We start from the raw sequence: 26,704 nt of genomic DNA, 5'->3' as shown, positions 1-26,704 counted from the left end.
CCATTTCCCTGTGTACAATTACCAAATTACTACTTCCAACATTAGTTAATTCATTACTCGGTGGCGCTAACACGCTGCTTTCGTCTTCACTGTCATTTCTCAGTTTACTTTGGAGCCCAGTATTACGTTTTTCACATGCCATTATTGTCACAATATTTCACACGACAACACAAAAAAAACACAATTTGAAGAGCAAAAATAAGAGAACACATTAACATAGAACTGAAAATAATATCTAGTTAATTGCAAGCGCAGCTGCGAAATACTTGGTGCAAATCTACATGCATGCCACAACTGTTTTACTGTGCAACAATGAAAAACCACAACTACCAAAGAAATTCTCTCTATAATTACGCGCTAGAAATAAACAAAAGCTACACTAAATATACAAACTACAAGAAAAAATCAGAAGATTCCAGTGAGGTACCCTAGGCTAAGGGTCGACATATGAAACGTCCCCTTAGAACAATTTATACAAGACTATGCTTAAACTGACACACAATATTTTTAGCGCAACGCAATCTGACTATCAAAGATCCCTGCAAAAGAATGGCCCTGAGTAACATTAAACTATACCTTTCAGAAATCACTTACCTCACAAAAATCTTCATTACTCGAACTACTGCAATACAGCGAGCGCCACGACTGCCAGCTAAATAAAAGATTCAGACTACGGAAGGCACTAACTACTGATAGGGATAGTTAGCAAATGAAAGATATTAATAGAGAACAAACAATGCATTTACCTTAATATCATCAAAAGTCATATTATATGTAATTTCAAAACTCCGCCATCTCTCTCCCCACATCCACCACTGCTGGCGGCTCACCTCCAACTGCGCAACGCTACGCGCTGTTCACATCCAGCTGCCGCTGCCCAACACTACAATGGCAGACAACAATGCAAACTAGCCACAGGCTGCATACAGCACAGCCAGTGATTTTCATACAGAGCGCTACGTAACGTTGCCAATAAGAAAATATAAACAGCCTACTTACACTACTTATCATCATCATCATAATCATCATCATCATCGAAGTTTGTGGTGTATGCAGGACTTGGCCAGAAAAGAAAGTGAAGAAGTGAGAGCTCCAGATGACCAACTGTTGAGAAAAAAATTCATTTTTGTAACGGCTCGGGCGAGGCATAGCCATTTATGTTAGCTGTAGTTCGCAGCAGTGCTTGGCGCAGCAGAATGAGTACAGTACGGTAACACGAGGGTCGTCGGGTCGTGTTCCTACGCGGAATCTTCCATTTTTACGTTACATTGCAAATACACCGAAATGATGCTTCGTCAAAAACTTTCCATAGTACATCACCATCTACGTTCGCCAATATTTGGCGAAATTATGCATTAAGTGGTGGATAGCGGCCGAAGTGCTTGATAAGAGAGAACCTTTCGTGAATGTAAAGCGAGTTTGATTTCCTATAGAAACTTTCAAACAACCATTCAACTATGCTGTGTTTATAACATGTACAAGATGCCGAGAAGATCACTGCGCCCTGCTTTTGCGATTACTGTCATCCCAACAAGTGTAAATCGTCAATTGTAAAATAGTAAATGAATCTAATTCCATGTACGAAATTTGGAGGAGGGGACCAGACAGTGACGTCATCGGTCCCGTCCGATTAGGTTCAAATGGTTCAAATGGCTCTGAGCACTATGGAACTTAACATCTGTGGTCATCAGTCCCCTAGAACTTAGAACTACTTAAACCTAACTAACCTAAGGACATCACACACATCCATGCCCGAGGTAGGATTCGAACCTGCGACCGTAGCAGTCGCGCGGTTCCGGACTGAGCGCCTAGAACCGCTAGACCACCGCGGCCGGCCGTCCGATTAGGGAAGGATGGGGAGGAACTCGGACATGCCCTTTCAGGGGATCCTTCCAGGTAGCTGCCTAAAGCGATTTAGGGATATCACAGAAAACCTAAATCAGGATGGCGGACGCGTGTTTGAATCTTCGTGCTCCAGAATTCGAGTCCAGTGTGCTAACTACTGCGCCATCTCGCTCAGTTACGACGCTCAGATTGTCGATTTGCATTTTTCCTGATGCACAGAATATTCCAACAAATGACTCGTGGCTACCCAACCCGCCCCAAAAACGGTACTCGTTTCTAAACACTGTGTAGTCTGACGCTCACACTTCCGTCACATTCACTTCGGGGTAAGTCCTGCATGTACTACACAGTTGAAAATTTAGGAAATTTGTGGTAAGTTCCTATGGGACCAAACTGCTGAGGTGATCGGTCCCTAGGCTTTTTAAATTAACGTAAACTAAGGCTAATGACAAAACACACACACACACACACACACACACACACACTTACAATGTGATAATTTATGCTAAAATTAGTAGTTCTATGGTCTTCGCGCAGGTCATTTGCGAACTACAGAAAAATAGTGGTAGCCCTGTAATGATGAATGCCAACTTTTCGATCCCTTTCAACATTACCTGTATATTATCTGACTTTCCTCACACTTGGAAAGTCCGTATTCACGTTACTGCGGAATTCTGATTTTATGGAAGAAAAGATCGTACTGATAATCAATACATTGTCATGGAAAAAATATTAAATAACAAAATTTAAAAAAAAATTGCAATTCTCCAAAATTTTGGGACATCTAGTTTATATGCTACTCCAGGACTCAAAGACGTTTTCAGGATTTGATGCATTTTATTTATAAACTGACAAGTGAAGTACGTAAGCAGATACTATCATATTTTACTGTTACATGTGAAAATATAATCTTCGCTCTGCAAAAACTGTGCACACTTAGATCCAGGCAAACTTCATCGGAAGCGAGTTTTAGTGGGTTTTGCTGACCATCTCTTTTTTCTATCTCTCTGGGTGTTTCCTCATTGGAACTGCATCATCTTTTTCATAAAATCCCTCTTTCTTTCACGTACACTCCTTTCTCCTCCATTCTTTCTGCTCAATGTGAAAGCAATGATCATTGTCGCATGGAGACCTAATACTACATCGAAAAAAATGTACCGGTGCATTTTCATGTTGACTTAACAATTGTTTATTAGACAGTGCAACATTGTGGCACATTTACTAAAAACAAACAGAAATTGCCTTTATTTCTGAAAGCCATGCAGACACTGCACAAAAAAGCATTCTTCAAAAATACTTAAATGAAGACAATTAACATACACAAAGCGTATGGTGTAAAACTACAATCGAGCACGAGTTAAGTTTATTCCCCGAACTACGGCAAAAAAGCTATTTGTGACATACATGCTCCACAAAGTCTTAAGCGGGTATACATTAACTTCAGTCACTTGAATGATCGTGACATGTTCTATCATCCTGGGTGGTTGTAAGTGAAGTGCAGTTACTCAGGTTCAGCAGCGGTTGTACTAGCGTTGCCCAGAAAGTAATGCACGGCATTTTTTCTCTTCAACAATTCTTTATTGGAAATAATGAGAATTATATACGCGAAAGAATTGGGTTTGTTCTACACATCCTATTTCTCACGTAATCTCCATCCAGTTCTATGGCCTTCCTCCAGAGCGAAACAACGGCGTGTATGCTCTGTCGGTACCAATCCGTGTTCTGGTGGCGGAGCTAGTGCTTCATTGTGTGAACCAACTCTTGATCGTCCTCAAAATGTCTTCCACGAATATCTGTCCTCGCGAATGACATCAGCTCGCTACAGCATGTCAGATGTGACAGCCGTGGATGGACTTCCCGACCGCAGCAAATCTTTTAGCTCCACCGAACCGCCTTCTAATGACCTCACCCTTCGTGCCCAGCGACTAACAGTTCATTTTTCGACGTCAGATGCTCCATAGACTTTGCATAAACGTTTGTGAATATTCCCCACAGTTTTTTCTCTGCAGTGAGAAGTTCAATGGCGGCACGTTGCTTGTAACGTGCATCACTTACAGGCTCCATATTGATACCGTCCTGCAGCCAAGCGATCTGTCGGAAGTGACGGAAACCTGGCGCGCTGACTCAGAAGACTTCAAATAATATATACGTAACGTTTCGCATTTGTAGCATTGTTTTCGGCTGAGAAAAAAAAGTGTTGCATTACTTTCTGGGCAACCCTCGTAATTATCGTATGGTAGCGAAACTGGGTAGATACGCTAATGGGTTAATGCGGAAACGATTCGACTTGGAAAGAAATTAGTTAGAAATTTGGGCACCGGGTGCAAATCCGGCGCTATTGATCGGGTCGTTTTACGGACGGAGCATCTCGTCAACGTTTCCGGTGCTCATATTTAGCGCATTGTGAAAGCAGCGGTTAATAATTAAATCAACATTACATCTTTCTCACTTTTTTGACCTTTCCTGCACACATCCCGTTCCTAATCCATTACACAGGGAAACATTCCTCTACTCTTTCTTCCCATTCACAGAGATTCTTTTTCCAGCGTAAATGTGTTCCGCATTAACACATTGCCCAGGGTTCTCTGTCGTACGATAATTGCAGCGCATACTGGAACTGTGCGAGTAGCTGTACTTCAATTAGAACAACCCAGTATAATCTGATTCACCATTCGAAACCACTCTGTGGCACTGGTGGATACGGCAAATGTTGCACATTTAGCTACAGATTTCATAAGAAATTATGATCCAAACAGAACCACAGAAATATAAATACGTAGGTACCTGCGGACAATCTAAAGTGGAATAAAATCCTTTTGGGGTACAGTTATAAGTTAAAAGCTACTAAATTCTACGTGACCCTGGTGGAACGGAAAACAGAGATATATTTTGTGTCGTTACAGGCGATAGTGAGATATCGGCAAGATCCGTTATTGTGAAACAGATACCGGCTACTAAACCGACGAAATTTTAACAAATCTTGTTGTCTATTGCAGTTACGTGGTTTCGAATAGTTACATTTATGAGAAGTGATAATAATCCACTATAATTTCATGTGATAGTGCCATACAAAAATACTAAATATATAACAAAGTCTGGTGATGAAGCCGAAGCTTGGTTCTGTCTAATCTTGCGAACAGCAACTAGCTTCGTATGTGCTTCCAGTCTTCATTTATTTTATTCTTACTGCAGGGCACCATGGCACGAAAAAATAGACGTTTAGTATAACCTCTCGTAAACATATTGCAGCTAAAGGTTTTCAGAAGTAAATGCACCCAGTAGCATTTCGTGATGATTGAACTTCTATTATAGGAGATGGTGAACCACATCATGTGTGAGATCCAACGTCCTGCCGCAGATTCCATTTCCCATTATAGCAGCCGCCTCTCTCTTACTTGAATGACGAAAATCGCTAGGCAATCATAGCTAGGCGCGCAGCTTTGCGGAAGTTCAAACACCAGCCGACCACTGAAAACCTTTGCACTTTCAGATATGCAAGATCAGAAAGGGGCGAGTGATAAACCCACATCTACGTCCATACTCCGCAATCCACTGTACGGCGCGTGGCGGAGGCTATCCCGTTCCTGTTCCACTCGCAAATAGAACGAGGGAAAAACGACTGTGTATTTGCCTCCGTATGAGCCCTAATTTCTCGTACCTTATCTTCGTGGTCGTTACTCGACGTGTATGTTGGAGACAACAGAACGGTTCTGCAGTCAGATTCAGATGTCGATTCTCTAAATTTTCTCAGTAGTCTTTTTCGAAAAGAATGTCGCCTTACCTTCAGGGATTCCTATTTGAGTTCCCGAAGCATCTCCGTAGCACTTGCGTACCTACCTGTAAAAATATCTAGCAGCCTGCTTCTGAATTGCTTTGAGATCCGTACCAGGTCGGATTACAGAAGGATATCGAATGCCCGCACAGTACTCAAGAATTGGTCGGCACTAGCCTCCTATATGCGGTCTCCTAGAACTCTGCTGATAATGAGCGGAAGAGGAATTCCTGAAAGGAATCCGCGGTTTCCATTAATCGGTCCACTTTTACTGTGGATTTCTGAATTTCACTCAAGGCTGGTGCACCTCGCCTTATGGCCTTGTTGAGAAATGGGGTCCTGGTGGGCGCTCCGAGAGGCATGGCTCAGGTTTTCGCTGAACATCTTTTTAGCGTTACCGCACCATGTAGACAAACTCGCGCGTTCCATGTGTTTCGTAGGATCGTGTAGATGAGAAGGTTCTATTTCTTCTCGTGTAATGAGACGCTTTACAATCTTCCATTCTCCAAGTGGGAATTGGAATCAGGTCAGTCGCGACCAGGAACACTCCTCCACAACCAGATCAAACTCATTATGCCACGCCCTGAAAGCCAGAGGCAAGCTCCTATCTCCTTTCAGTCAGATATTGTTTGATGGACAGTGCCCCCATGCCTTGCAACGAGGCAATATTAATTCCGTTGTGGAAGTCATGCAAGGATCCCAACGCAGCCCTTAACAACAGTGTGAGTAAAACTCTCGAACTTACGGTCAGCCACCACCTCATCCGGCTCTTCGAATCCACAGGTCGCTTGTGCCACTCCCACGGCGTTACCACTCTTCCCTTGACAACTTATCTACATCTGCTTGGATAATACACACATCAACTTAACTGACCCGCAGAGGGTTGATCGAACCATCTTCTCTATTACTCCATCCTCGAACAAAAAATTGGCTCTGAGCACTATGGGACTTAACATCTGAGGTCATCAGTCCCCTAGACTTACAACTACTTAAATCTAACTAACCAAGGATATCACACACATCCATGCCCGAGGCAGGATTCGAACCTGCGACTGAAGCGCCTAGAACCACTCGGCCTCACCGGCCGGCCATCCTCGAACAGCTCACGGAAAAAAGCGAACACCTACATCTTTCCGTGCGAGCTCTGATTTCCCTTATTTTATTATGATGATCGTTTATCCCTAAGTGGGTCGACGTCAACAAAAGATTTGCACATTCGGAGGACAAAGTTAGTGGTTGAAATTTCATGAGAAGATCCCACCGCAACGAGGAAGCGTTTGTTTTAACTACGTCCACGGCAAATCCTGTATCATGTCCGTGAAACTCTTTCTCCTATTTCTCCATAATGTAAAACGTGCTGCTTTTCTTTGAACTTTCTCGATGTACTCCGTTAATCCTGTGGTAAACACCCACACCGCACAATAGTACTCCAGAAAGAGGACGGACAAGTGTTGTGTAGCAATCTCTGTACTAGATTTGTTGCATCTCCTAAGCGTTCTGACAACAAAACGCAGTCTCTGGCTCGCCTTCCCCACAGCATTTTCTGTGTGTTCCTTCCAGTTTAAGTTGTTGTTAATTGTAATTCGAAGGTATTTAGTTGAATTTACAGCCTTTAGATTTGATTGGTTTATCATGTAACCGAAGTTTAACCGATTCCTTTTAGCACTCATATGAATGACGACAAACTTTTATTTATTTACAGTCAACTGCCAATTTTCGCTATTTACATTCAACTGTCATTTTCGCACCATGCAGATATCTTTTCTAAGTCGTTTCGCGATTGGTTTTGATCTGATGCCTTTACTAGACGATAAACCACATCATCATCTACAAACAATCTAAAATCACTGCTCAGATTGTCTCCTAATTCGTTTATCGAGGAACAACAGAGGGCCTATAACATTACCATGGGGAGCGCCAGAAATCACTTCTGCTTTACTCGATAGTTTTCCGTCAATTACTACCAACTGTGACCTGTCTGACAGCAAATCGCGAATACAGTCGCTTAACTCAGACGACATTGCATAAGCACGCAAGGAATCAGTCTTAAATTCTTTGTCGACAGCATTCAACACTTTGTGTGAGTAAAGAGCTAGTTGCGTTTCACTAGAAGTATGTTTTCCAAATCCGTGTTGACTGTGTGTCAACACACAGATCCCTTCGACGTAATTCATGGTCTTCGAACACAATATATGTTCCACAAGCCTGCTGCATATCGATGTTAGTGACATGGGCCTGTACTTTAGTGGAGTACTCTTTTTGCACAGGTCACACTGTAACGCCGGAAATGCATATCCTCCTATTTCCATCTGCTGCACTATAAATTTTTTTCCTTATTTTGTTACCTGAAGATATGACATTTCTGTGTCCTTATATATTGTAATTGTTTTACTGTTTGTATATACACTCCTGGAAATTGAAATAAGAACACCGTGAATTCATTGTCCCAGGAAGGGGAAACTTTATTGACGCATTCCTGGGGTCAGATACATCACATGATCACACTGACAGAACCACAGGCACATAGACACAGGCAACAGAGCATGCACAATGTCGGCACTAGTACAGTGTATATCCACCTTTCGCAGCAATGCAGGCTGCTATTCTCCCATGGAGACGATCGTAGAGATGCTGGATGTAGTCCTGTGGAACGGCTTGCCATGCCATTTCCACCTGGCGCCTCAGTTGGACCAGCGTTCGTGCTGGACGTGCAGACCGCGTGAGACGACGCTTCATCCAGTCCCAAACATGCTCAATGGGGGACAGATCCGGAGATCTTGCTGGCCAGGGTAGTTGACTTACACCTTCTAGAGCACGTTGGGTGGCACGGGATACATGCGGACGTGCATTGTCCTGTTGGAACAGCAAGTTCCCTTGCCGGTCTAGGAATGGTAGAACGATGGGTTCGGTGACGGTTTGGATGTACCGTGCACTATTCAGTGTCCCCTCGACGATCACCAGTGGTGTACGGCCAGTGTAGGAGATCGCTCCCCACACCATGATGCCGGGTGTTGGCCCTGTGTGCCTCGGTCGTATGCAGTCCTGATTGTGGCGCTCACCTGCACGGCGCCAAACACGCATACGACCATCATTGGCACCAAGGCAGAAGCGACTCTCATCGCTGAAGACGACACGTCTCCATTCGTCCCTCCATTCACGCCTGTCGCGACACCACTGGAGGCGGGCTGCACGATGTTGGGGCGTGAGCGGAAGACGGCCTAACGGTGTGCGGGACCGTAGCCCAGCCTCATGGAGACGGTTGCGAATGGTCCTCGCCGATACCCCAAGAGCAACAGTGTCCCTAATTTGCTGGGAAGTGGCGGTGCGGTCCCCTACGGCACTGCGTAGGATCCTACGGTCTTGGCGTGCATCCGTGCGTCGCTGCGGTCCGGTCCCAGGTCGACGGGCACGTGCACCTTCCGCCGACCACTGGCGACAACATCGATGTACTGTGGAGACCTCACGCCCCACGTGTTGAGCAATTCGGCGGTACGTCCACCCGGCCTCCCGCATGCCCATTATACGCCCTCGCTCAAAGTCCGTCAACTGCACATACGGTTCACGTCCACGCTGTCGCGGCATGCTACCAGTGTTAAAGACTGCGATGGAGCTCCGTATGCCACGGCAAACTGGCTGACACTGACGGCGGCGGTGCACAAATGCTGCGCAGCTAGCGCCATTCGACGGCCAACACCGCGGTTCCTGGTGTGTCCGCTGTGCCGTGCGTGTGATCATTGCTTGTACAGCCCTCTCGCAGTGTCCGGAGCAAGTATGGTGGGTCTGACACACCGGTGTCAATGTGTTCTTTTTTCCATTTCCAGGAGTGTATATTTATGCATTTATGTTGGTTTGTTTTGTGAATATTATTTGTATTTATACGCTGGGTCTGGCCTAGGGAAAACTATGCTATCGAACGAATACATCGATAGGTCGTGGGGAGAACCAAAGTGTTTAGGATCCCCCAAATCTCAAATATCTAATTACCGCTAGTTAATTGTTACCGTAACGGCCGCACATTTACTTCCTTTATTAACTTTACCCCTTTTCAAAATTAATTTCCACCAGTTTCATTTGCATTTTTCCTTTCATTTAGATGTAACCCTTTCCTCCCTCTTTACCGACAAATTAACTTCGGTGACGATTGCTCTTCCCAAATTTCCATTAGGTACACGCGGTTTAATTTTTCACTGTCATTAAGGTCGATAAGTGAGGGGGAGGTTACAACACCAATATTTAAAAAAAGGCAACTTTCCAGTCTTTGGATACGGAGCGGTTGTATGTGATAGGAGACGGCGAAACTGGATATCCTCTTCTGCCGAAAACACTTGTTTGGTGTGTTATTTGACCTCGGAAGAGCGTACGACACCACTTGGTGGTACAATGACCTTCGGCTGTGAATGAGGACTGTGTAGACGTCTGCCTTTATTATTCAATCGTTTCTCGAGGACCAGTGCTTTCGATATTGTGTTGGCGATGTCTGACTGCGATGTTGAGGAGAACGGGGTCCGGCAAGACAGAGTACTCAGTGTCACATTCTTTGCAGTCGCTAGCAGTGGCATCTCCGTTGCAATCAGGAGCCCTGTTAAATGCTCTTTATTTGCGTATTGCTTTGCACTCTTCCTCTCATCTTACAATGACGACGAGGCAACTACAGTTAACAATCAGGAGGCTGGAAGTTGGTCCAATAAAACTGGTTTTAGGTTCTCACTAGACAAAATTACGTCTCAATTTTAACCATCTCGAACTTTTAATCAACCACAGCTCACAATGTGCGACAATATTTTCCATTTCGAGGACACTGCGCGCTTTTTGAGCATACTGTTTGGCTCCAAATTAACCTGGCTACTGCACCTGAAAGACCTGCCGATAAAAGGGCTTCAAATCGTTGATCATTTTAAAATGCTTCAGTGGAAATGCGTGGGGAACTGTTAGGTCCACCTCCCGTAGTTTCACAGGACATTTCTCAGATCACAGTTAGTTTACGCCAAAATGGTTTATGGATCCTACCTCAAGATGTTAGGCACAGTCCGCCATGAGGGTATTCGGATATCGGCTGGGCCTATCGGACCAGCCCCGTTCAAAGTCTGTAATAATGATAACAAAACCAGCGGCTGTATTTGAATCTAACGGCGTTTATTATTTTTAACGCTTGCTACTAGTTTCGACACTACGTTTGGGGCCTGAAGATGACACCAAGTAATCTGCCAACCACAACCATTTTCATGTGCAATAAACAGAATCATATGCAGAGGTCCAAAATTAACCAGATTCCGTACCTTCCGTGTCACTAACAGGCCCAGCATGGTCAGATCATGCAGGGCTTGTTGCTGCCACATGAGGTACGGAATCTGGTTAATTTTGGCCCGCTGCATGCGATTCTGTTCATTGCCCTTAAAAACTGGTATGGATAGCACGTTACGTTTTGGGCCTGGAGATGACACCACGTTGTGTCGACACTGGTATCACGTGCTCAAATTAATAATTAATAAACATGTTAGATTCAGATACAGCCGCTGGTTTTGTTATCATTATTCAAGTACTACATATCCCGCTGCAGTCCCACTTCCCTTGACAGTTCAGAGAGAGAGAGAGAGAGAGAGAGAGAGAGAGAGAGAGAGAGAGAGAGAGTGGGGAGGGAGGGGGAGGGAGGGGGGGGGCGGCTCAGAGGCTGGTAAACCACCACTCCGGCTTCGGCGGCGCCGCCTTCTAGCTCGACAGGCCCTGAAAGTCCCAGCGTTGACTCCGTGATTGGCAATTAGTGCGGCGGCCCACCCCAACTTAGAGCGGTTGTTCAGGAACCGGTCCACGGGACCAAGCCATTCGGAATATGTTCTACTGTCTGTCTCAAGGTTCTGGATATGGCAGACCTCCAAATACGCAGCCAGGCATGAAAGAAGCTCCACCTAGGCGAGTTCAGTAGCCCAAAGGGATTTTTTGATGTAGTGCAAGATTACGTTTTTACAACTCCATTTTCTTCAGTTCCAATTACGTGCCACACATGGATTCCGGCAGGCAAGTGCCCTCCTTCAGTTGTTTTATCTGATAGTGTTATCAAAGTACGCCTTTCAGACCAGTTTACAAAATTATGATGCGGAGTTGTGTGCAACTATGATGGTACAGAGTGGTTTCACAGGCGTACCAGTACGATGTTTCTCACCTGTTCTGACTCTCTCCGTGCGCTACAGACGGTCTACCAAATGTTTGCCATAGACCAGAATATTCAGCTTGTCCATTACTCCTTACAGCGGCTCCATCGCCTTGGCAAGGATGTGATCTTTTGCTGGTTACCTGTAAACATCGTGGTCCACGGAAACCACATAGCCGACAAGGCAGCCAAATAAGCATGTTGGGATAGTGTTGCACGTCATTGTGCCGTTCCCTTACACGCTATGACCTCATCATCTGACAGACCAGTTATGCGTCAGTGAGAAACTAAATAGTTGAAGGTGAGGAAAAACAAATTGTAGCCACTCGGGATGACTACTCAGGCATTGTGGACTTCATGCCAACCACAACGATGGAAGTGCTTCTCACTATACGACGCATAGGATATAGCTCTTTAACACATGGTTACCTCTTCCAGCAGCAGGATCGACCATCTGTGACGTTTGTGGCGTGTCACTTTCGGTTCAGCTTCGTGTGTCCTCTACAATGACATCAGGCCAGCCCTCGGTTTGGTTGAAGATCTGGCCGTTATCTTCGCTAAAACTGACACCAGTGTTACACGGGTTCTGAAATTTTGTGAACTGTTGGGCCTCATCCCTAAAGTGATGGGAAGCGAAGGAGAAATTTAATATGCTACAAGCTTCTGGGGACATTTTTCGTCCGCTCTCTCTCTCTCTTTCTCTCTCTCTCTCTCTCTCTCTCTCTCTCAAGAGAATGAGGTGACGAAGCGTTAATGACCATGATGTTGAGCGCCCCGCATCCAGTATCATCAACATCTTTACCATACGCAACAGGGAGAGAAATAGATGACATCCTTGTATAAAACCTTTTCGGTTTTCAGACCACGTCAATGTAGACTTAAGACTCGAGCTTCCGAAGATAATCACACCGTCTTCGTTAGGAGGCAATTGTCAACAAAGAGACATGTGAATGTGGCGAAACCTGTGCAGAGCAGACAATGTGCACTACAGCTGTAAGTAGGCTGTTCAGGTTTTTATATTGGTAACGTCACGTAGCGCTCTGTATGAAAATCACTGCATGTGCTGTGTGCAGTCTGTGGCTAGTTTGCATTGTTGTCTGCCATTGTAGTGTTGGGCAGCTGGATGTGAACAGCGAGTAGCGTTGCGCAGTTGGAGCTGAGCCGCTAGCAGTGGTGGATGTGGGGAGAGAAATGGCGGAGTTTTGAAATTTGTAAGACTGGATGTCATGAACTGCTATGTATATTATGATTTTTCAACACTATTAAGGTAAATACATTGTTTGTTCCCTATTAAAATCTTTCATTTGCTAACTATGCCTATCAGTAGTTAGTGCCTTCCGTAGTTTGAATCTTTTATTTAGCTGGCAGTAGTGGCGCTCGCTGTATTGCAGTAGTTCGAGTAACCAAGGTTTTTATGAGGTAAGTGATTTGTGAAACGTATAGGTTAATGTTAGTCAGGGCCATTCTGTTGTAGGGATTTTTGAAAGTCAGATTGCGTTGCGCTAAAAATATTGTGTGTCAGTTTAAACACAGTCATGTATAATTTTTCTAAGGGCACGTTTCACAGCCGAGTGCTGTACTGAACACAAACGGCACATCAAGTATATAACTCTCGAAACTCCAACCATACCGTAGCTTCGAGAATACGAAGAGCCGCTGCAACACATAAGAGTATAAGACGGAAGCGGCAGAAATTCGCACGTCCATTTAAAATTTCAACAGACACGGAGGGTGCATTCTCAGTGGTACTTAGAGACGAACACATGAAACTGGGCGTTTTCAACGAAATAAAAAGAAAGAAATATAGTTCTTGAATGATAGTGTGATGCTGGGAGTGGTCTCCGTTTTCTTCCGATGCTCAGCCTCGACTCGATTGGTGAGGAGCGTGGGAACCCTACTTCTTCAATGCCGACGTCAGGCATTTGCGGATGCAAATCTCGCCCTACAGGTATGGTCATTCAGTCGATAGAAGTTTTAATATTAAGCGACGTCACCCGACAAATGACAAGCTTGAACGTTAATATAAACGATGTCGATTGTCGTGACGAAGGAGACTGTGGTTACAATCGAAAGCTCGCGCCTAACTCAAATATTATATAGTCCGAGCACTGAGAAGATTTTTATGCAGAAACTAAAGATGCATATAAGAACCTGGAATGTTCAGCGCCGTTTCTAAACTATGTCAGTAACAAAACTGTAAAACTATTGTACGTGTCCGTCTGAACATGCTGTTCTTCAAAGCTGCTAAACGAATTTGCATGGAGTTTTCACAGATGACTTGAGTGTTACCAGTGACAACTTTTGGGCTGTATTTCATCAAAATCGGAAACAGAAAAGATACCATAATTTAAAGTTTTACCTAAAATCTCCTACTCAACTTAGTAACTCAGATGTTTAATCATCATATTGTAGTATACCAAATAACCAATAGCGGCGCTGTTTGTTTTTCTTTAATTCAATGACAGACGTATTCAGTGACAGAATTAAGCGCCACAGTCTGATCATTATGAATACAAACTAACAGCAAATTTACTTCGTTCTTTCTATTCTTTGCTAGGGAAAACTAATTGTTTGCTTTGTGATTTGGGTGAGCACTCACTATATTTTGATTCCTTTTCGTTAACAAATAAAAATTCCGAGAATATGATAGCCTCTCTGAACACAGCAGAATGACTAAAAGGTTAACAACTAATGGTCTCAAGAATCGAACAAAGATCATGAGGTGAGATTCGCTGTGACTCGAACATCGGGTTTTAACTCAGTCTTTGGAAACTCCTTCAGAAAGCAAGGTGTTTCATAATTCCGACCAATAGCATCACGCATTATCTCGATTCTCAGAAACCTTCACTAATAGAGGCTTACAGTTACGTGCAACGTAACATCATATAAGCGGAAATTTTGATGGGAAATAGGAAGCTGCGCAGGCGGGTGAGTTTTTACACCTCATATCCAGCATATTCCTAACAGTTCACCTCTTCACCTTAAATGTGTGTGTTTGCCGATGAGCGTACGTTATGTTATGACGATAAACTAAGCTCAAGGCGTGGTGCTGCGTACTGCAGGCGTGGACCTTTTCTGCCGCCGCAGAAGGGATTAACGTGATGAATTTCCGTACAATGCTTAGGGAAAATTATAGGTTTCTCTCTGTTGTGAATACACTTTCATTTTGAGTAAAGGTAGTACAAAGTCTCAACGACGACACTTGCGCAACTTCAGACCACTGGCAAGAGCGAGCAACATTCGTGACGCTTTGTCTGTGTGCCCTGCAGCTATCTATCTCCCACAGTAGACAGCTGCCTCACATAAACTAAGTGATAAAGACGGCGGGCACGTCACGGCACGTATCAAAACAGCTAACGTTAATCACAAGTCTGCCAAACCATATAACTTATACATGTAATCCATGTATACTCTGGAATCCACCTTACGGTGTGTGCCAGAGGGTACTTTGTGTAACAGTGTCACTTCCCCTTTTTCCTGTTTCCCGTATGATTCGTGGGAAGAACAATTGTTGGTAAGCCTCTGTGTGGCCTCGAATATCTATAATTTTATCTCTCTGGTCTTTTCGCGAGATATATGTAGGAGCAAGCAGTATACTGGTTGAGTGTTCTACGAACATCCTCTCTCAGAACTTTTAACAGTAGGCCTTAACGTGAACCAGGAAATATCTACTGCAGCACCTACCACTGGAGCTGACTGAGCACATCCGTGATGCTTTCAAGCTTCCTATTTTTTGTATTCTATTTCCCTTGAAGATACATATATCAAAAAAAGTTTGGGGTCATCCCGGTTCACAAAACTCTTGAAGATAGACGTTGCTGTGGATATTGTATCACAGACACAGTCCCTTTGATTGTTCAGAGATGTCGCTAAACCCGCCCAAAGATGTAAGCAACTACGCATGAGCAGCGCCTATTAGACGGAGGGGGGTCCGACAGCCGAACATTATCAGTCATTCCACCAGGAAGGGGGTATACGGCTCGCGTTGTCTGTAGTTCAACCATGCCTAGACGGTCAATACCGCGGTTCGATCGCGTCCGTATTATTACTTTGTGCCAGAAAGGGCGCTCAACAAGGAAAATGTCCAGGTGTCTCGGAGGCAACCAAAGCGATGTTGTTCGGACATGGAGGAGACGCAGAGAGACAGGAACTGTCGATGACATGCCTCGTTCAGGCCGCCCAAGGGCTACTACTGCAGTGGATGACCGCTACATATGGATTATAGCGCGGAGGAACCCTGGCAGCAACGCCACCATGTTGAATAATGTTTTCGTGCAACCACAGGACGTTGTGTTACGACTCAAACTGTGCGTAATAGGCTGCATGATGTGCAACTTCACTCCCGGCGTCCATCGCGAAGACCATCTAAGCAAGCATGACACCTCGCAGCGTGGTACAGATGGGCCCAACAACATGCCGAATGGATCGCTCAGGATTGGCATCGCGTTCTCTTCACCGATGAGTGTCGCATATACCTTGAACTAGACGATCGTCGGAGACTTGTTTGGAGGCAACCCGGTCAGGCTGAACGCCTTAGGCACACTGTCCAGTGTGCAGCAACGTGGAGGTTCTCTGATGTTATGGGGTGGCGTTGCGTGGGCCCGACACACGCCGCTGGTGGTAATGGAAGGCGACGTAAGGGTTGTACGATAGGTGAACGCCATCCTCCGACCGATAGTGCAGCCATATCGGCAGCATATTGGCGAGGCATTCGTCTTCATGGACGACAATTTGCGACCCCATCGTGCACATCTTGTGAATGACTTCCTTCAGGATAACGACATTGATCGACTAGAGTGGCCAGCACGTTCTCCAGACATGAACCCCATCGAACATGCCTGGGCTAGATTGAAAAGGGCCGTTTATGGACGACGTGACCCACCAACCACTCTGAGGGATCTAGGCCGAATTGCCGTTGATGAGTGGGACAATCTGGACCAAGAGTGCCTTGGCATGCATCAATGAAACAGGACGTGCTACTGGGTATTAGAGGTACCAATCTGTACAGCAGTCTGGACTACCACCTCTGAAGGTCTCGCTTTATGGTGGTACAACATGCAGTGTGTGGTTTTCATGAGCAATAAAAAGGGCGGAAATGGTGTTTATGTTGATCTCTATTCCAATTTTCTGTACAGGTTCCGGAACTCTCGGAACCGAGGTGATGCAAAACTTTTTTGAGGTGTGTACATGATGATTTTTTATTGTAATTATGTAGAATGTTATGTGACTAGGGTTTTTTTCTCATACAACCGAAACAAATAACGTCACAAATGATGTTCTGAATGATGAAAAATAAATTTTTATCGATCTCTGTTGAGCATATACTTCAATCGATAGATTTTTCTATAATGAAAATGTTTTGAACCATCCAAAATACTTACTATATTAGGTATTTCATTAAATTCATGTTAATGAGCCTAATTTGTACACACCTTAAACTGCCACCACAAAACTACTACTACCATTCTTACTAGGGATGGAACTGCTGAAGGACAGACATCTTTTCAGACAACATCCGGTAAAATTTCCGTAAAGTATTATTCTTATCTATTGATGCACTTCTCGCTTATTTCGAATTATGGTTTTCTTAGTGATCGGCTGTGCTGTGAATTACCAATTCACAGTAAGTATGAATTCCCTCCCCACCCAGCAGACGGCGCCAACACAGCCCTTGTGCTCACGCTCACGTCTGCGTCTCTGCCAGGACAGAACGCAAAACCGTGAGGCGCAGCAGTGAGGCAGTCTGGTGATCAGAACTACAGTAGCAACAACGCCTCGTCACCAGCAGGTGGTGGGCGTGGGTGGTCGTGGACGCTGGCCCATAAGGATGGGCTAATCTGCTATTTGGCCCTATCAGTGAATTCTGAAAATGCTACTTTTCGGTAACTGTGATTTGTCGCAGTTAACGAATTCACAATTTGTATCCCTCCGCTATTTCTGCGACTTCTGCTACTCCTGCGATTTACGCGATTTTTGTGACTTCTGAGATTTTTGCGCTTTACGCGATTTCTGCGATTTATCATCGTATATGTTAGACTGTCATTAGGGGCAAGTAAGAATTGAACTGTGACAATGCAACCGAGAAATATGTTCTCGCTTGTATAGGCGATTATTTGTGCGGGACTAATGTAATGTTTCAGTAACCCAACCCACAAAAAGGTACCTGACATTTTATTAATATTTCCAACGATTCTTCCTCAGTTGTTCCATGATTTATGAAAAAAAAACGCTTGCACACAGACAAATTTCGTCTCAACAAAACAGGCAATATTAGGTATGTTCTTCCTTTGGCTTTAGTTTTATATTAACGGAACAATTGTGAAAATATTGATAGTGTGATGCTGAGAATCATAACACAAATAACACACACTACCGTAGAAGTTCATGTTTAGAATGTATCTGGAGCTCATTGTCAGTCACTCGATATAGCAGTAATTAAAAATATTAGTGACAACAGAATTGGAAAAATTGCCACAGCGTCTTCGTACCGTATTCGTCAGAAGTAAGGTTAGTTTCTAAGTTCGGCATCGTTTATGCAAAGTGTGAAACCCTCCCCCGCCTCCCCCCCCCCCCACTCAACTGCTTTCATTCCCAGAACTGTAAGTATTAGCTGTTGTATAATGTGACTTATACAATTAGTAGCATCATAAAAGTTTAATAATCCCCGTGATTTTTCCAGACGCAGTTTCCATTTCGATTCCTGACTGTTGTATGTGCCCATCCACACCTACAAAGGATAACCGTGGAGATTCTAAACGACCCTTGAAGAATTCGCAGCGTATAAGAGCCATAATTGGTAACGTAAGTGTGCAAAATGACTCTTGGTACAGTGTGTCATTGAAGTCATTAGAAGATTTGAAAGGAATGATAATGTGAGTTACACTGGGAGTGAATAATGTAAAATTCCATTCTTACCTTTCATCTCACACCCCAAAATCTTCTGCCATGTATTTAGTGATAAAGACTTGGTACAGCGTAATACTGATCCGTCCACCTCTCCCGTCTAGAATATTGATTGTGATGACGGACTGGACTGTAGCGTAGCCCAAGGTCTCGGTTAGGTTGGAAGGTTGCTTGTTTTAAGGTTGATGATGTGCAAGTGAATACAGTGGAAAGCACTGATCTTACACGTACATATTTACATTGTGGATAGTACGACTGCAATATTTGAAAATACAGACAAAATTCGAACTGCTTACTGTACTGTCGAAAAAAATAACTGTCTTCTGAATTTGGTCAAACTCACGTAGTAGACACCAGAATAGATTTTTAGTCCATTTTCGATATATGTATGTAATACGCATCAAGATACTCAACGGGGCCTTATGCATTATCTGTTTTTGAAATTATCCTGCATTTTCGGCTTTTATGATAAAGAGCGTGTTTAAACATGTCACGAAAATTCCAGGCTACGCTGTAGGTCTGTCGCAACCCTTATTCGGTATTCACATTTCTCGGCTGCACCAATTCTCAGTCGAGTATAAAATTTTTCTCAGAGCAAATTAGCTTCTGGGTTTATTTCTTCGACCATACGCATGCAATACATCCATATTGTGAGACACGAGATTCCTCGCACGAAGAACGGACGTTGTACAATAGAAGGTACACAGCATCTTGCGCTTTATAGTTGCCCAGCTGCGACTTGTCATGGAAATCGCAGCTAGATTCGATAACATGTCAGAAAGAAAAACAGTAGTACAATCTTACGCCGACAGATGGCACACGGCTTTGAATGTTAACTGCGCTTTTTGGTTGCTACTTGCGACTTCTGCTTACAATTTTCACTGAAATCGCAGCTACACAAAAGGTTCACAGGAAGAAGTACGAAATTCGGCCAACAAATGACACACGGTGTAGAATGTTAAAGGCTACTTGCGACTCCTAGTTGTGATTAAAAACGCAGCAAGAGTCAGTAAAGTCGTTATTGTGATTCCAAAATGCTACTCCAGGCGGGTGTAAAATAAAAGTGCGCAGCGGAAAATACTGAAACAGAAAATGAAAATTTGGCCCTGTCTGACTGCCCCCTGAAGCAGAGCTTACGATCTCTTAATGATGGTATTATCTCCTCCTTTTTTTTTCTTTAACATTTAAATTACATCATCAACATAAATGAATAACTAAGGAAACTAGTAACTATAAATGCTAATGCTGTTTCTGCTTTACATATTACAAATGTTTATATATCAATGTCCAGTAGACATAAAGAGATACAAATGGATTTCCTAACTAATATGATTGATCAGTTGCCCAAATCTGCCCCTTTTTCTGGCTATGCAATCAAATACAAGTAACGCGAGATAACTGACATCACCTACGTACCAAACACTAGAAGACATTACTTTCAAAGATGATGTACAGTCGTGTGCAACCTCAGTGGAAATAAAATTTACGTGATCATATTGTTTAGCTTTATAGCCCTAATAAGCCGAAGAAATTAGCAATATCACCGTATGTACTGCGTCCGGTGCGTCGGAGTGATGGTTCTCGTACATGTCTGCGATGACAGAAGAACTCCAGCCACATTTTTTTTTTAAAAAAAAGCCCTCATTCAAACACTAGGACAGGAGAAGACGGTCCTCTGACTAGTATAATCTAATACTGTCTCCTCCTCTCTGTGTTCTACAGACGAGAAACGCGAACTCCCAGTCACAAGGACGGAGTTCAGATAATGCCTCAATGTGAGTACAGGCAGAAGAAGGTGCTCTCAATCACTGAACGTTGTAACCTCCCCACAAAAATTTACAAAGAAATTGACAATATTTAATAAAAAATGGGAGCCATGCGTAACCTCCCTAGCAATTAAATATAATGACAACAAAAATGTGAGAATCGCAATCTGACCCAACTATAAGCTCCTCACAAAAAATGAAAGTCCATTCAGTGATAAGAAAATCTCAGTGATAATGAAATTTCAATTCAAACCGAAATATCGGTCTTTGGCCCTGTGCAAAAATCACAATTAAATTCTTACCTCATTGTAACTGCTAGTCATATTTCTGCTCTTATTGTTGCGCACAGCTTGGAGGAACTGCATTGCAAATAATAATATTCCTTTTTTTTGTAATTTAACTGAAATTTGTCTTTAAGGGAAGTGGAATGAAATCGTTAATTCAATTAAATAAAATTTTTTTGTAAAATTGCTTTTGAAACCAAAATTATTATTGGGGCACTTGTTGGAAATTAATTACAATAAATGAACTTTACATTATCTGATGATTACCTTAAATAACAATATACCTCATTTAGCCTCTTGACCAGAATGCCATGTCGACGCTCCCCGACTGCGTCCCGCTCGCGACCGTGACAGGACCAGACCACTACTGTACTGCTCTCAACGACTACTGACAGAGAACTGTGCTCCACGACTACTCACAGAGTACAGTTCTCAACACTCGCGCGGTCAAGCGCAGACTAACCACGAAAATAGGCTCTCTGGTCAAAGATTTTAACGTGCCTCACCATCGCTGCTATGTTACATACGTGTTTCAACGTTGCGTACTCAATGACGACTCCCCACATCGAGGCGAAGTCCAGAATCGTATAAGATCGCAACAGTACAGTGCCTAACCGTTCTAACTATAAAATCTCCTGAGAGCAAAGACAGCAAGTCCGTCTGTACCAACAAAAGCTGATTCTAATCGACTGTCAAACACGGGTGCTCAAAACAGAAGGCCTCTTTCTCTCCAGCAAAGCTCGGCTCCCCTCTCTCGTAAATGCAGAAGGCGAATCATATTCTCGAAACCACGGAATATTCTCCCTCTCTATAGATTCTTCCGAACGCCGATTAACCATATTTTAGTCTTTTGTCGTCCAGCGCGGAAAGTTTGTGAGGAAAAACCTGTCTCCGTTAATTAAAATTTAATACACTGATACGCTTCTCAGAGTTAAAATCCAAAGAAATGACCCAGCTTGCGTGATTTCAGAGGTAACTCTTCCTCATTCCTCTCTTCTACGTCCAAGATTTTCAGTGATTTCGAAGTATTAGCCGGTTATCCTGCCGGACCCGCTACAAAACCGGCCGGCCACCACTGTATTGTGCTTCAGTGCTCAGGTGCCCCGACTGTCCATCTTGGCTACTTCCTGTCATACAGGACCAACACACCTGTGCAGGCTTTTCCACCCAGGGCTTGAGTTACGCCTGCCGTGTCATTTACACTGGCGTTCCAACCTCTGCTAACGTAGGCAATCATTCATTACGCCATTTTGATAACGAAGACACTCCGTCACATTTCATGCCATAAGCGTTAACAACTATTTACGAGGTGTACGTGACAATGTCAGTTGTCTTTAAATACTCATATATACGATGTACAACCTATCAAATTATGCCTGAGTCCAGTTGTAAATCACGGCAAAGTATGTAGGTGAGTGCTTATAAGGTGCGAAATTACAGCCACGTTACATGATAAGTGACTTTTCAATCACTGCTCACCCACAGTGGCAAACAAGTCGATGGTGAGGCACTAGGGCCGTGCGTCGCACACCAGCCGATCTGCTTGATGTATCAGTATGGCTGACCCAGGCAGATGATGGCGCTGAATCAGCGTGGTTCTAGAAAGCACCGTTAGTTTAAAACTTAGCTTGCTCTTTTCTCACGTGAATACTACTAGCAGTGGATGAAGGGCAATAGGCAGATTCCATATTTCTAGATTTCCGAAATGGCAGGCTAATAGACTTCTTAAGTTGTATTACCCATAATGTTGTCCTCAATAGCGTTTGTTCAACCCAGACAACGTTACTGTCAGGAACGCCCCATGTAACTTTGGTAGGGCCGCTGTTGTTCTCTATACACACTATGTGATCAAAAGTATCCGGACATCGTCAAAAACATACGCTTTCATATTAGGTCCATTGTGCTGCCACCTACTGCCAGGTACTCCATATCAGCAACCTCAGTAGTCATTAGACATCGTGAGAGAGCAAAATGGAGCGCTCCGTGGAACTCGGGGATTTCGAACGTGGTCAGGTGATAGGGTGTCACTTACGTCATAGGTCTGTACGCGAGATTTCCACACTCCTAAACATCCCTAGGTCCACTGTTTCCGATGTGATAGTGAAGTGGAAACGTGAAGTGGAAACGTGAAGTGGAAACGTGAAGTGGAAACGTGAAGTGGAAACGTGAAGTGGAAACGTGAAGGGACACGAACAGCACAAAGGCGTACACGCTGACCTCGTCTGCTGGCCGACAGAGACCGCCGACAGTTGAAGAGAGTCGTAATGTGTAATAGGTAGATATCTGCCCCACCCCATCACACAGGAATTCCAAACTGCATCAGGATCCACTGCAAGTACTGTGACAGTTAGGCGGGAGGTGGCAAAACGTGGATTTCACGGTCGAGCAGCTGCTCATAAGCCACACAATACGTCGATTAATTCCAAACGACGCCTTGCTTGGTGTAAGTAGCGTAAACGTTGGACGATTTAATAGTGGAAAAAAGTTGTGTGGAGTGACGAATCACGGTAATCACGATACACAGTGTGGAGATCTGATGACAGGGTGTGGGTATGGCGAATGCCCGGTGAACGTCATCTGCCAGCGTGTGTAGTGTCAACAGTAAAATTCAGAGGCGGTGGTGTGGTCGTGTTTTTCATGAAGGCTGCTTCCACCCCTTGTTGTTTTGCGTGCCTACAGTGATGTTCTAAGCACCTTCTTGCTTTCCACTGTTGAAGAGAAATTAGGGGATGGCGGCTGCATCTTTCAACACGATCGAGCACTTGTTCATAATGCAAGGCCTGTTGCAGAGTGGTTACATGACAATAACATACCTGCAATGGACTGGCTTGCACAAAGTCCTGACCTGAATCCTATAGAACACCTTTGGGATGTTTTGGTATGCCAACTTCGTGCCAGGCATTACAGAGCGACATAGATACCTCTCCTCAGTGTAGCACTCTGTAAAAAATGGGCTGCCATTCCCCAAGAAACTTTCCAGAACCTGACTGAACGTATGCCTGCGAGATTAGAAGCTCTCATTAAGACTAAGAGTGGACCAACACCACGTTGAATACCAGCGTTATCGATGTAGGGCGCTACGAACTTGTAAGTCATTTTGAGGCAGGTGTCCGGATACTTTTGACTGCATAGTGTACATAACTGATTTGACAGGGTGGCTATCTGCGGTTGTTTGCTGATGATACCGTAGTGGACTGTAAGGTGTCCAAGCGACCGTGAGATTATACAACACAACCTAAACAAAATTTCTAGTTGATTTGATGAACAACAGCTAGCTCTATATGTATAAAAATGTAAGTTAATGCTTATGTATAGGAAAACAAACTTTTTATATTAGGATGAGGCATTAGTAGCGTTCTGCTTGACGCAGTCAAATATCTGGGAGTGACGTTGCAAAACGATAGGAAGTGGGACGACTATGTCAGGACTGTGGTAGCGAATGTGAAGATCGACTTCTGTTTATTGGCAGAATTTTGGGAAAGTGTGGTTCATTTACAGAAGAGACAACATATAGGACGGTACTGCGACCTATTCTTGAATACTGCTACAGTGTTTGGGATCCGTACCACGTGGGTTAAAGGAAGACATCGAAGCAGTTCAGAATCGCTCCGCTAGACTTACTACCGATATGTTCCAACAACACGTAAGTGTTATGGACATGCTTCGGAAGCTCAAAAAAATGGTTCAAATGGTTCTGAGCACTATGGGACTTAACATCTGAGGTCATCAATCCCCTAGACTTAGAACTACTTAAACCTAACTAACCTAAGGACATCACACACATCCATGCCCGAGGCAGGATTCGAACCTGCGACCGTAGCGGTCGCGCAGTTCCAGACTGAAGCGCCTACAACCGCTCGGTCACACCGGCCGGCTTCGGGAGCTCAAATGGAAGTCTATGGAGGGAAGGCGATGTTGTTTTCGAGAGACTATTGAGAAAATTTAGAGAATCGGAATTCGAAGATGACTGCCGAACGATTCTAATGCCGCCTACATACACAGCATGTAAGGACCACGAAGATAAGATAGAAGAATTAGGGCTCAAACGAAGGCATATAGACAGTTATTTCCCCACGCTCTATTTACGAATGGAGCAGGAAAGGAAATGACTAATAGTCCTTCGGGTACCCTCTGCTGCGCGCCGTATAGTGGCTTGCGGAGTATCGATGTAAGTGTAGAGTGTGTCAGCACAGCTCCTTGTAGACAGAGGACTGGGCGGCCCTTTCGAGATCGGATAGACCGCCTTTGTCGAACAGAGAGTTCGGAATGGCCAGGACTGGAGAACACTGCTAGCAACTGGAAGTAACATGGCCAAGAAAAAAGTAAAAACAGTTGTAGAAACAAGGTCAAGGCAACGCGGAGCGGCTACGCGAGGTTCAGGGAAGACGTCTTTCAACCTTTAGTTTACGCACTTAAACAAGACCAAAAAATGTTTGACAACCCAAAAATGTGCTTCCAACTCACCTTCGGAAATTCGTATAAATTGCTTCACGCAACTCTTGATTCGATGAGCAGTTCGCAGAACCGTTGTCCCTCGGTTGTCGCAAGTCTGGATGTCCTTCCACCCCGCCAGACCGTCGTCGTCTTCCGCAAGGCGTGGCCCTCACGCCAGCAAAACCAAAACACACTAAGTCTTATGTTAATGGTCGGTTCCATACTACTTTTCCAGAAGTATTTTTAATAAATACACACCAGAGCGAATACAAGTCCGAAATAGTACAGTGCCTTTGTGAAACCACAGTCAACATGGAAGTGCCGAGCTACCAGGGGGCTCAAAAGGCAACGTGCAGAAACAAAGGTCTGGAACCCTTAAGCGGCCGTATCGAACCAAAACTCAAGAAACGCCCTATGGACACCCAGAACAAATCAGAGAGGTGACCGATAGATGGAAGGTTAAACCAAACAGTCGCCCAACTTAGATCAACTTGTGACTGTACCACCGACCACCTCTGCGAGGAATTTTTGACAAAGTTGACCGTAAGATAACCTAATGGAAACAGAAAAATAAAATTGGGATTCGTTTCCGAAACACTCCAGCAAAGTATAACCAACAGTAAACGGTGGGTGACGAACAGACGTTCTCCCTGCACAAGAGCAAGTTGTAACATTGCATATCAAAACAGATCGTCAGCCTAAATAGGCATTCTTGTGTCAAGTAAAATGATAAAGTAGAAGGCAGTGCTAATTTCCTTGATATCTGTCCGTACTACAACACAGTAACCTAACCTTGCAGATAAATGACCAATGAGATAATATACAATAACATATGCCTCTCAACAACATGTACCTTAAATGAACTAAGTTTAACAGTTTATAAAACCAATTACCGAGACACAAGATACTACTAGCAATACTGGACAGAGTAAAGTTTGAAATGATTCTGAATTTAAACCAAGGGGTCTGCTAATGATCATAATCTATAACTTCATTGCTTAATACAGGTTCTCTATGTCTGTGCGTTAACCAAATTGCATTAGAATAAATAACACAGTAAATAGTTCTTTCTTAAACTCTCTTTGAAACAAGTAAACAGAATGTAAGTCTAACTTGCTTGATAAACTATCTAGCCTAGTATGTGAGGACTCTTAAACTTTTATAGTTTGAAGAACGATGCTCATCAGTAAAACTACACCAGTATGTATGACAAATTGTAAGTATTATCATTAATTACTAATTAAGTAAAGCACAACAAACTATAACTCTTTAAATAACAAACGTGCTTTCATAAACAGTCTTTTGATCTACTCAAAAATATAACTGGCTGTGCTGATGACAACACAACATTCAATTCAAGTTCAACCAATTTCTCATAATAAATTAATACTCTCTGGACTAAATTCAGTAGGATAGGATTCCTGTCGAGATTTGTGATTTGGGATAATCACGGGTGTCAAATAGATTCTTCAGCAGCACCACAACTATTATTCAAATCAACAAAATTTCACAAATACCTGGTCCATTTACACAGCGCCAGATATAAACAATTTAG

Source organism: Schistocerca cancellata, chromosome 1 (genome assembly GCF_023864275.1).
Source record: "Schistocerca cancellata isolate TAMUIC-IGC-003103 chromosome 1, iqSchCanc2.1, whole genome shotgun sequence".
NCBI classification, from domain to species: domain Eukaryota; kingdom Metazoa; phylum Arthropoda; class Insecta; order Orthoptera; family Acrididae; genus Schistocerca; species Schistocerca cancellata.
The sequence above is the reverse complement of the archived record's forward strand: the minus strand, read 5'-3'. Positions refer to the sequence as shown.